At 39.8% G+C, this 12471-nt stretch overlaps 1 protein-coding gene across 2 annotated transcripts in view; it reads right to left on the reverse strand.

Annotated features, from left to right (window-relative positions):
- Positions 1-8160: 8160 nt before the first annotated feature.
- The window catches only part of LACC1 (laccase domain containing 1), a 70160-nt gene continuing 65849 nt past the window's right edge, over positions 8161-12471 (reverse strand). The window contains exon 10 of one of the 2 annotated variants that reach the window (XR_013174561.1): positions 8161-8697. The gene's annotated coding sequence lies outside the window, so the exon portion shown is untranslated. The remainder of the gene's footprint in view (positions 8698-12471) is intronic. The other variant, XR_013174563.1, reaches the window with a different exon arrangement.

Genomic DNA, 12471 nt, shown 5'->3' on the forward strand with positions numbered 1-12471 from the left:
TGATGAAGGTACAGAACAACTGGCACCCTCATATGTTGCTAGTGGAAGTTTAAATTGTATAACCAAATATAAACAATCAATTCAACAAACTTTTTCTAAAACTATAACTACTGTTAGGCTCATATGTTCCTTCTGGGTTGCTTGCACTTTAAACAGGAAAACTGTCTTGACACAAAGGAATAAATTTCTCGTTAATATCTAATTAACTGTGACCAGCTACCCAAAGGTGTGTGTTGAGAATTTCTTTTTATCTCTCAGGTCACATTATGGAGGACTAAAGTGTAATACCTAGACCAAATCAGCTTTGATAAGGCCAAAATAATAGACATAGGAAGATCCAGGTAGCTCCAGAATAATCTTTTAAAGCACCCTTAAAATAAGGAAATGAGAAACTTCTTCAGAATAGGACATTGAAATAGCCTTTCTTCCACTGCCTCTCTAGTCCAGCTCAATTGTCTCTCTCATAATAGTAGACATTTTAACAATGCATCTACATTTCTTCTCTTTAAGGAGCCTCTGAACTTCATATGATGTGTCTTAATCGAGTAAACCTCAGTGGTGGAGAAGAGAAACCGAAATGCTTTGGACCAATTTCCAAAGAAAGACCTTTTATCTTTTTCCTGTTCATGAGCTTTGAAATGGGATAGTCCCAGCTTGAGTCCAAGGTCTGTATTACTAGCTCATCTTACTAGCCATTAGTTAAGCTCCCACAGCCTCAGTTTCCCATCTGTAAAATAGTAATAAGAACTGCAGAATGGCAGGGTAGGGGGATTGAATACATAACATAAACAAAGCAAGTAGGACAGAGCCTCGCACATGGGAAAGACTCAACAAAAGTTTATTTCTCTCCTTTGATTAAGACTACTTGAATACTACACTCTATATTTTTCCTTCCCACTTCACTGGATAGCCTACCTCTCCAGGGACAAGGAGATTTCCTCTGATAAGAGACCACCCCATGGTGAGGAGTTGAGGGGACAAAAAGACTTCCAGGAATTAGTAACACTCTGTGGACTCATTAGGAGTAAGATGGAAATAGACCCTGACATTTCTCTTGATGGCTTGACCCTTAATGTTCTTTAATGTATTATCCTCCCTTGGGTATTTGCATTTTAAATGAAGATTCCAGAAGATAATACAAAGGGATTAGTGTGCAACTGAATTTTAATCAATCATGTGATTCTCTTCCCTAACCTGCCCCAGGAAACACGTGCCTTCATGCAACATACTCTGCTGGGGATGATCCACAGAAGTCAAGTTCTCTAGCTTCCGAATTTTGAATCTACTCCTTCAAACAAGGATAGAATATGGCATCGTTGCTCTTACAAGGACTACAAAGATTAAATGAAAGGAGCACAGTATTGTGACTACTTGGAGCCTTGTGAAAATGAGACTTCAGTTTTTTTTTTATTTTTTTATGAATGAGAACATAAAAATCATTTTCCATGAAAATGCATTTACCTTTAAGTGCATTAGCCCTACCTATCACAGGGAGTATCTGGTCAGAGTTAAGTGACTTCCCAATGAGTGAAAGTGTAGAGATTTGCTGATCACATCTAGGATATGTCAGATTTTTAAGTGCTGGCCTTATGCTTTTATATCTTAGCAAATGATATCTCCCTTCGGTTTCCCTTGCTGACCACTGGAGGGTTAACAGCTGTTTAAGTGAACCAATATTATAACCTTCTGCCAATCATGGATACTAATATTCTATCCCCAAGATAGTTTAACCTCCCAATCCTCAGAGTTATATTTGCACTATGGAGCCAGGATTTTCTCTTCCTCATAAGAAAGCAAGACTATTTCTTAGTCATTGATGTATGTTGTTTCATGCAAACCTTGTGTAGAGTGGCATTGAATATCTGTTAACATAAACACCATAACCTTACAATAAAGCAGCAAATTAAAGATGTAAAGTCTCTAAATGTACAAATTTTAAAAATGTTTTTGCATGAGAAAGAACAAAGGAATATCATTACTGCAGAGTGCTGAAAATAGATGGTAATTCGTAATTTTGAATTTTATCTTATGTGTGAGACTAAAGCAAAAATGTTTATTTGGTACAAAATTTATATTTTGACTAGTGCATTTCCTAATATAACTTATGTAGACAGCTTAATTGAACACCATAAGTAGATAGAACCTTGAGTAGGCATGAGATTTTGTTGGTTTGTCCAGAGTGATGCCCCGATAAATCCCAGAGTGATTTGAACAGTGTATAAAAAAGCATTTGCAAAGTCCCCTTTGGGGAATGGTGAGAAAGGGGGAAAATTCAGCTTCCCCAAGTTGAATTCTTGATATTCTCACAAGCAGTGTGGACAATCAAAGCTATAGGCTGAGCCCCCAATCTTGGGGTTTGTTCATATGAAACTTAACCCCACACAGGATAGGTCAAGCCTACTTAAAATTAGGCCTAAGAGTCACCCCCAAGAGAACCTCTTTTGTTGGTTAGATGTGGCCTCTCTCTCCAGCCAATACAACAAGCAAACTCACCACCCTCCCCTGTCTATGTGGGACATGACTCCTAGGGGTGTGGACCTTCCTGGCAACATGAGACAGAAATCCTGGAATAAGCTGGGACTCAGCATCAAGGGATTGAGAAAAACCCTAGAATGAGCTTAGACTCAACATCAGGGGATTGAGAAAGCCTTCTCGACCAAAAGGGGGAAGAGTGAAGTGAGACAAAATAAATCTCAATGGCTGAAAGAGTCCAAACAGAGTCAAGGGGTTATCTTGGAGGTTGTTCTTACACATTAAATAGGTATCACCTTGTTAGTCGAGATGTAGTGAAGAGGCTGGAGGGAACTGCCTGAAAATGTGGAGCTGTGTTCCAGTAGCCATGTTTCTTGAAGATGATTGTATAATGATATAGCTTTCACAATATGACTGTGTGATTGTGAGAAACTTGTGTCTGATACTCCTTTTATCTACCTTATCAACAGATGAGTAAAACATATGGAATAAAGATGAATAATAGGGGGAACAAATGTTAAAATAAATTTAGAGTGAAATGCTGGTCATCGGTGAGGGGAAGGGGTGGGAGGTATGGTATGTATGAATTTTTTCCGTTTTCTTTTTATTTCTTTTTTCTGAATAGATGCAAATGTTCTGAGAAATGATCATGATGATGAATATGCAACTGTGTGATGATATTGTCAATTACTGATTATATATGTAGAATGAAATGATCAAAAATTACAAATGTTTGCATTTTTTGGTGTTTTTTTTTATTTAAAAAAAATTTAAAAATTACAAAAAAAAGATGCAAAGTCTCTCTTTACAATATGATTACTGACCCAATAGTTTGATAATTTTCATTTTACAACTTGCTATACAACTAGAACTACGTGATAGTAACAAAAAGAATGACAACAGACCCTCAAAATTCTTAAGAAACATGACTTGAGACATTTACAAATTACCCAAATCATAGATTCCATTATAGCATAGAATTTCTCCTATAAAATGCAGTCAAGTAGCATTAAAATTTTAACTGACCCCTTAAGACCTTAGTAATTCTATAAATAGATGGCTAGAGTCATTTATAAAGCCACTAATATAAATTCTGTCTAGAAAATTTACTGGAACAGTTTGTGAATTGCCCTTTTTTATTTCCTTATAGAAATAGAACACACGGTAAAAGCATTCACAGCATGGATTGGAGTCACTGCCAAAGTGGCATTCCCACTCCCTGGTTTATCCCAAACTCCTATTTTTCTAAGTATCACCTATTTCTTAGGATTTTAACTTTTTCTTCACTTTCACACCAATGCTTCTCACTGGTTGGTTATAGTTTTTCATTTTTGATATTGATTTCTTTGTGTAGTGGGGACATTTCCCATAATGTACAGAGCCTTTATTGTTTTCCAAAAGGTACAGGGATGAAAAAGTAAGCTAAGAATACAAAACCAGGCAGAACTAGGATATTTGGCATCGGAGAGGCTCCTCTGCAGATAAATGACTCATTCCTGCAAACTGGTCTCCTAACGGCAGGTAGAATTCAAATGTGTACCTTGGCAAAATTCACATTTTTACAGTATATGGGTCATTGGAGTTACTTTGCAATACTCAAAATTGCAAATGCTAATTCTCTGGGTGCTGAAGGTCTTATTACAATATTCTTAAATTATAATATAATGTGTTACTATACAGTCTTTCTGAGAGAGTAAGAGAGAGAGAGAGAGGAGGTAAGTAAGGAGGACCACATCAGTGAGCCTTATTGAGAGTTAGAAATTAGGCTACATGCTTTATGCTATAGAGACATGACATCATTTAATTCTCCCCACAACTTTATGAGGTAGATATATTATTCCTATTTTTTTTTTTTTTTTTTAGAGAGAGGGAGGAAAGGAAGGAAAGAAAGACAGAGAAGGAAGGAAGGATGGAAGGAAGGAAGGGAGGAAGAAAGGGAAACATCTTTATTTTTATTATATTTTGTTTGTTTGTTTGTTTTTTACATGGGCTGGGGCCGGGAATCGAACCGGGGTCCTCCGGCATGGCAGGCAAGCACTCTTGCCCGCTGAGCCACCGCGGCCCGCCCCCTATTATTCCTATTTTTACAAGAAACTAGACCTTGGAGAAGATTTAAACTTTCCCAATACTGCACAACTAATAATTGGCTGGGAAATAATGCAAAGCCAGCATGTTATTTTCACCAGAACTTTGCTATTCAAAATGTCCTCTGACCACAACACTAGTATCAGCTAGGAGGGGACTAGAAATGCAGATTTTCTGAGAAATTTAAACTAGTTTATAGATTTGTACAGATCAAGGTCTGTCAAATCTTAGAACTACTCTAGAAAAGTAGGAATAACAGAGAACCCAAGGCACAGAAGAACTAAAAGTTTGATAAAGTTGGATTCACTGTTTTGATTATAAAAGTAATCAAGGCTTTAAATCTGTTCCTTTTTTTCTGAGAACTTATATCCATTCTTGATGACTTTAGATTCTGCACCTCCAAACATACTCCTTTCCCATGCCTTCCTATCCCAATCAGCAGCAACACACAAATGCTCAGGCCAAACCTGGGGAGTCATTCATTATTCTCTTCCCTTGTCCCACATGCAATCCATCACAGCTTCCTTTGACTTCACTTCCAAAATAAATACCAGAAGTCAATCACATCTTCACCAGCAGTACCTTAATCCAAAATATTCCTGGACCCATATAGTCTACCTAGAAGAGACACAGCACCACATAAAATTTGTTGACTTAAAGTACGCTCTGCACCATGGATCACGGTTCCCCATCCTTGTAAGGGATAATCTCAAAGCTGTGCCTTGACCATTCCATCCCTTCACTCTCAGTCCAGTAGCCGATGGTGGTGCAGTATGTGATCTAGCTAGTGGATCTCAAGGTCATGTGTCCACCCTGCTCCCCCTTAGCTTTAAAGTGGGTCCGTAACTCTGATGCAGCGCATGAAGGATCTCATGCCCATGGACCAAATAATGGTGCGAACTGAAGCCCCGTGGGAAGAAAAGACAAACTCAAACCCAGAATATAGTTCTGTTCCTATCGAAATGAATCACTATCCCTTCTAGGTTTAATGTGCTCAACTTGCCAACAAGTAACCAGTTAATGTCTTTGAGGGTTAGGGCTATATTGGGGATTCAGCAGCAGTATCCACTTCTGTTGGGTCCATGCATAGCCTCCATTTCTGCCATCAGTGATACTGTCTTTATCCTTAACTAAGTAGCAAGTAATCCAGATCCCAAAACCTAAATCAGTGTCTGATTTCTTGGTCCCTGCTGGTACTAATTGCTGTAGGTTAGGGCTCCCAAGAGGAATCTGAAACCATCACTCCCAGAATAAACAGGAAGTTTATTCAGGAGTATTCTTAAACCATTACCTGTGGAAGGAAAGGATTGGGCACAGGGAGATGTTGGGCTGTGGGGGCTGTGATGCAGTCTCCATGAGGGCTTCAGTTAACTCCACAGAAAGCTCGTGTGGTAGTTAGATTCAGGTGTCAACTTGGCCAGGTGAAGGTTCCTAGTTCTATTGCTGTGGACATGAGCCAAAAGCATGTGAACTTCATGGGTTGCTGATTACATCTGCAACACCAATCCATCTCTGGTGTGTTGCATTCTGGCAGCTAGTGAACTAGAACAGATTTGGTACTGGAGAAGTAGGGTGCTGTAGTCTGCAAATACCAGATATGTTGGAATGGTTTTTTGGATGGATAAGGGGAAGATTTTGGAGGAACTGAGAAGAGAATGATGAAGAAGTCCTGGAGTGCTTGAAGAGACTGTTGGTGTCAACGGAATCACTGCCAATTTGGACAAAGGGGGACAAAAAAGGGACAAATTGGAGTTTGCAGAGTGAGAACCATGGAAGCTTGGGTCTGAAGCCAAGAAACCTTAGTGGGGAGAGTGGACCCACCCATATACATAGAGTGGGTGAGTTTGCCCCGAGGGCAGATTATGGGCCTTCCACCTCATTGTAGTGGAAGAGTTGTGCTGCCTCAGGTCTTGGAGAAGGTATAGCATGCTCCTTGGGGACTTAGGAGAGCCTGGCTGCCACCACATGAAGGGGTTGAGCATGTGCCCCAGAAATGGCAGAGAGCCCAGGTGTGGTGCTTGGAGAGGGTAGAGCTGAGAAAAAGGTGGTCTCCTAAATGTCATCCAAGGTTGCTTCGGAAAGAGGCAGGCCACTGCATAGACCCTTGGAAAGTGTGGGACTGCCAGTTTCTAAAGCCAAAGGATAAATGACTTTCAGACTTTGAAATCCAATGGTATTTGCCCTGCAGTTTTTCAGAACTATTTGGGTCTGTGACATGTGTTCCTTCCAATTTCTCCCTATGAAAATTAAAACATGTGTCCTGTGACTGTCCCTCCTTTGTTTATTGGCACCAGATAACTTGTTTTGAGATTCACAAGTCCACAACCAGAAGAGAATTTTTTCCACTTTAATATCATTTAAGGTGATGTGTATAGTTGCCAAGTTGACAAGGGGTGGACATGTGGTAGTTAGATTCAGGTGTCAACTTGGCTAGGTGAAGGTGCCTAGTTCTATTGCTGTGGACATGAGTCAATGGCATGTGAACCTGATCTGTTGCTGATTACATCTGCAGGCAGTTAGGAGGCATGCCTGCTGCAATGAATGATGTTTGATTTAATTGGCTGTATGCTTAAATGAGAGAGCTCAATGTAGCACAGCCCAAGCAGCTCAGCATATCTCATCTCAGCACTCGCAGCTGAGCCCAGGCCTTTGGAGATGCAGAAAGGAATTACCCTGGGGAAAGTTGTTGGAACCCAGAGGCCTGGAGAGAAGGCCAGCGAGATTGTCCTGTGCCTTCCCATGTAAGAAAAGAACTTCAGTTGAAAGTTAGCTGCCTTTCCTCTGAAGAACTATACATTTTTAACTAAATAGATCCCCTTTTATTAAGAGCCAATCCATCTCTGGTGTGTTGCATTCAGGTAGCTAGCAAACTAAAATAGCTGGAATGGACTGTCAGCTTGGCCCTGAGTTGGGCTAGGCCCATCCATCCTTTATGCCTCTATTTGACAAGTTTTGGGGTATGGGCCACCCCAAATGGGAATTGGGCAAGGTGACTCTCTTCAGCTAAGGCAGTTCCCAAAGCAAACTGAGAGTTGAGAGCTGTCTGATGTGACAATCCTGGGAGGGAGGGAAAATAAGAATGTCACACTTGAAGGGATATCTAGGAAAGTTGTTGTAGAGTTCATTGCAAGTATGTTATTATTTGAAATAATTTTATTTTAAGAAAATTTCTCTCATTTATCGAATACCTCCCCTAGCTAAAACTAATCATGGTGAAGACAGATACGTCATCCACCTGGTTCTCAACAAATTCCTACTGAATTTTTGAATGAACAAATGAATGTTTAAAACTGATTATAATCTCTATTAAAATAACCAAAGGTAATCTATAGAATGTTATTTATGGGAGCAATTTTACTGTTAGATTGTTTTTTTGTTTGTTTGCTTTTTGCTTACTTCTTTTTCTTTTCTTTCCTTCTTTTCTTCCTCCTCCCCCTTTACATCTACCTACTCCTCTTCTTCCTCCTTCTCCCCCTCTTCCTCCTCTCCCTTCTTTCTCCCTCCTTTTGTAATTCAAAACCAGGACATAAAGGTCTAGTGGAGTCACCACCAGGCATTTCAATGTCATTCATTTTGGGGATGCCATCTGGAGAACAGCAGATATTTGAAAATAAAAAGAAAAAAATCTTGAGACTAAGAATATTGGAGGAATCAATATGTAGGAATAGTGGTATGAAGAGGAGTATACGTAAGAAGAGGAAAAATAAGAAAAAATAAGTTGACTTGAAGTACTTGGGACTTGTCTATAGGGCATAAACCTGGGGGAGCTAGCTGGTTCCAGCAGCCTTGCAGTGGGCACTGGGCTGTATCCCCTGCATCCTGAGCTCTGCATCCCCAAGAGCTCCCACCTTTGTGAGGTGGAAACTGACACTGTGTTGTCAGAGCCCATTCGGGATAAGTTCTTTCTTCAGCCTGAGACAATATTGCCAGTACACATTAGCAACCCTCTTAGGGACACCTCTAGCTTTAGACTCTGATGGATGATTGAAGAAAAGTCAGATTTTGGTGACTGAAATTTTTAGAGTGGTGCAGACACCAAGGGCTGTGGTTCTAAGCAGCAAGAGCTCAACATTTTAAAATTTATGGAAGATTCTGGTCCTCGGTTGACATTTATTCTTTTTTACTTGAAGTTCAAATTACCTTTTAAAGAAAGAAATAGAAAAACATTATATACTTTAAGCTCATTTATTAGTTATGTACATTTACCAGTTAAATAACAAACCAGAAGCCAACTTATTACCAATAAGTTCTGCAGTGGAACTCAGGTTAACTTTCATCTATAGTTACCTAAAGAAAATCACATATAAATATAATCAATGGTTATCTCTAACTATCTCTATATATCTATGTACATTTGCATATAGATATACAAGGATAAAACAGATGCCAGCTGATTTCCAGAGAGTGGTGTTTGTAACATCCTATTGAAAATAATGCTTGCCAAAAGCACAATAATTTTTACTTAATTGTTAGGACCAGCCTATCCAAAACCCACTCACTTTTAACAATAGCAAGAAATATGTGGAAAATATAAGGAAGAAAAATCGATGAAAGCAGCTAATATCAAAACTGAACTGAAAAATCAAGGAATGCCAAGGTCTTAAAAAATGACTACGATAGACTCTTAATAAAAATATTAAGCTACGTAATCAGTAATTCACGGTATCATCACTTAGTTGCATATTCATCATTTCTTAGAACATTTGCATTAATTCAGAAAAAGAAATAAAAAGACAATAGAAAAAGAAATAAAACGAACACAGGAAAGAAAAAAAAGATTATACATATATATGTTGTTTTATTTTGTTTCTTGATTTTTTTAATTAATAAATAAATGTAAAAAAAAAAATTAAGCTAAAGTGATGATCAGCCAGATGCCACAAAACCACTCTCAGTTCAGTTACAAGGTCCTCTATAGAATTTTCTCATCAACCCTTTCTTTCTTCCTTGGCTTCTGCAAGAACCTAAATAAGCACATTCTCTTTCTGGAGGTGTGTGTCCATCTTTGGGTGTGGGGCTGGCCATCGGCTTCCGGGAAGAACAGAATATTGAAGTTGGCAGTGGGGATCCTGGCTCACACTGCCTGAGAGACAAGTCTTGTTTGCTCAGGGAGGGGAGCCGGCTTCAGGAAGGGGTACTTTCTTCCTTCACTGCTGGATTTCAATGAGCAGAATCAATCAACAAAGTCAGGACCCGGTAAGTCCTGACAGGATCTGGGCCTCTTCTGGGCTGCAGCCAGCCTGGGGATTTGAGCCAGACACAGAACTCGTTCCATTTAATATTAAAGAAGCATGAAGCAAGAGAAGGCCCCCAAGGGGCTCTTCCTCCGTGATAGCAAGGAGCGGAAGTCAGAGCTGCAGAGCCTGCTCTTTGCTCCCCTGTTGTCTGAGGCTACTTGGGGAACAAAAGGGGATCTTCTTCTGAAGAGAGTTACCTAAACAGTGCATAATATTTTACTAATGTCATTAGCAAACAAAAGCCACAGGTTTCAAATTGTGAGTGCACGACTTTAGAATCTCATTTTGTTCTTAAATTTCCCTTCCTTAATATTTGAGAGCCCAGAACATTCAGCTGCCAAGATTAATGAATTCATCATTTTAAGGACAGGCAAGAGAACAGATTTAACCTCAGTACAGCCAACAGGGATGCTGAATTCAAGTGTGCACAACAGATCCTGGTCTGTCTCTGGTTTTCTCTAGTTCTGTATGGGTGGGGAAACCTTGAACAGGGGTAACTCCTTCAGTGCAGCTCTTGCTAGGGTGCCTCTGAGTCCTCTCTATTTCACTGACAAAAATCAGGTTTGCAATCTGTCTGTGTCACTGAACCAACTAAAAGGAAGAACAAAAATGGATCCTATTCCTTGTGAAATATTAAAGCAAGTTGTCAGCAGCTATAAATCCTATGATAACTGAAGACAGCTTCAGACATAGAACACAGCCCAATCTGTAGAGGTTCATGGAAAAAAGAGAAAGAAAAAAAGTCTCTGCTTTCTCCCCAAATCCCTACTAAATCTAAATTCCCATTTAAATTTAGAATATGGATTTCAGGGAGAACTTCACAATAGTCAAAAATCAAAGCTAATCAATAAGTATTCTTTTCAATGGTTGGTTAAAGTTTTATACTATTTCTTGTTGTTGCTCTTTTCTTAATATCCTACCTGATTGGGATTAGAGTCAATAAGAATCATTTTAATAATAGGTTTCAGAGGAAAAGGCTGTGGGCACTCAATGTAGATAACTATATCAGTAAAAATAGCATACGAAATGAGCTCACTAGATGAAACTAAAATGAAGGATACTGAATATTTTCATGGAGTCCATGTGTGCCTCATTTATCTTTTCTGCAGTTATAATTTATTTTCTATTCACTTAGCCAGCCTTAGCTGGGGTCCCACTGTAACTTCCTCTTTGCTCTTTCTGAGGCCAACACTCTGTGGGAAGGCATTGAAAAATTTGCCATAGGGAAGGATGAGGAAAAAAAAAATGTATTTACTATGGTGTTAACTAAAATTATCTGTTTAGTCAATTTAGCAGTTTCTTTTTCCAGCCTATATTAATAAATGCCAGGGAGTGGCTAAATATTGTATTTCATTTCAAGAGCTCTATGAAATACTCCCAATTCTTTTGCTCAGAATAGATCCATGACCTAACGCCATAGAGACACAGAGACCACCAGGTGTCAGATCCAATACTGAGGTCTTCTGTGGAAGGGCCCTTTCCCTTAGCCTCAGTGACCCTGCGCTCCTACGGCCCCAAGAGCGAATGCCTCCTTAAATTTTGCACCCCAGATGCTTCATTTGCCTACCCTAGTTCTTACCCTGCCTCGATGTCACCACTCTGGTGAGTCATATGATGCCAGAGACCTCTGGAATCTGAATACACATCCTCATTCTGTCTTTTATTGGGGTGGGATGGTGAAAATTTAAACAGCTCATCCTAGTTCCCATATTTATCACTCACAAAAGCTCAGCCACAGTGCCTGCTTTCCAAAGAGACTTCCCCAAAATTGGGGGTAAGGAAATGCTGATGCATGAAGAGCAGGCTTGAGGGCAGTTTCTGAATGCTGACCCTGGACATTCCTGCTCAGTGCTGATTGCTTCTTTGGTTCCTGTCCTGTGCTTTGGCCTGAGCTTTAACTGAATTCTGGCTCTAATTGCTTTGGGGATTTGCTTCCTGGCTTCCACCATGTCTCAGGAGCAGAACCTCCAATTTCATCAGTATGTCTGGAGCTGGTTTCTTGGGTGCATTCCAGTTAGACCCCAGAGGCCTCCTGTTCACTTCTCCCCACAGTCCTGGGCCGAGGGCCTGATAGCAGGCCCTGGAAAGGCAAAAGCAGACCAGGAAAGCATGTCTCCAAATGTTCTTCTCCTACCACGAAAAACAGAATTAAAAATACATATATTCCGCCCTTCTGGGCTGCAGCGGTATGTTATAAAGATTAACGTCCATGAAGCCTGTGCGAATTAATGTGAAAAGCAGCCATGTAGAAGATTGCCAAATGATTGCCTTGGCAACGTCTCCACATTAGGAAGAAACCTATAACACAAGCTGTAATTATAAAAGAGGAAGGCAGTTTTGTTTCTTATGAAACACACCAAACTCTGTCATCCAGGTGCCTCTTGTCCCTTTCAAGTTAACCATTGTGGGAAATCATCACTTATTTCATTGAACCCGACAATAAATCCGCACTCAACACATTGTTTGGAACGGGCTTTTGGCATTTCCTTTAGGACTGGCGGCATGTTTTTCCCCAAAACATCCTTAATGACGAGAAAAGGCTTTATCTTTTTAGGATAGCCCTGACTTTAAAACAGCCAAATCTGGGGGAAAGTTGGCCATTTGTCAGGGAAATATTAGAGAGAGAGAGAGAGAAAGAGATTATTCTTACAACTATTTTAAAAGATAAGATCTGATA

The sequence above is a fragment of the Tamandua tetradactyla genome, chromosome 4 (genome assembly GCF_023851605.1).
Source record: "Tamandua tetradactyla isolate mTamTet1 chromosome 4, mTamTet1.pri, whole genome shotgun sequence".
NCBI lineage: Eukaryota > Metazoa > Chordata > Mammalia > Pilosa > Myrmecophagidae > Tamandua > Tamandua tetradactyla.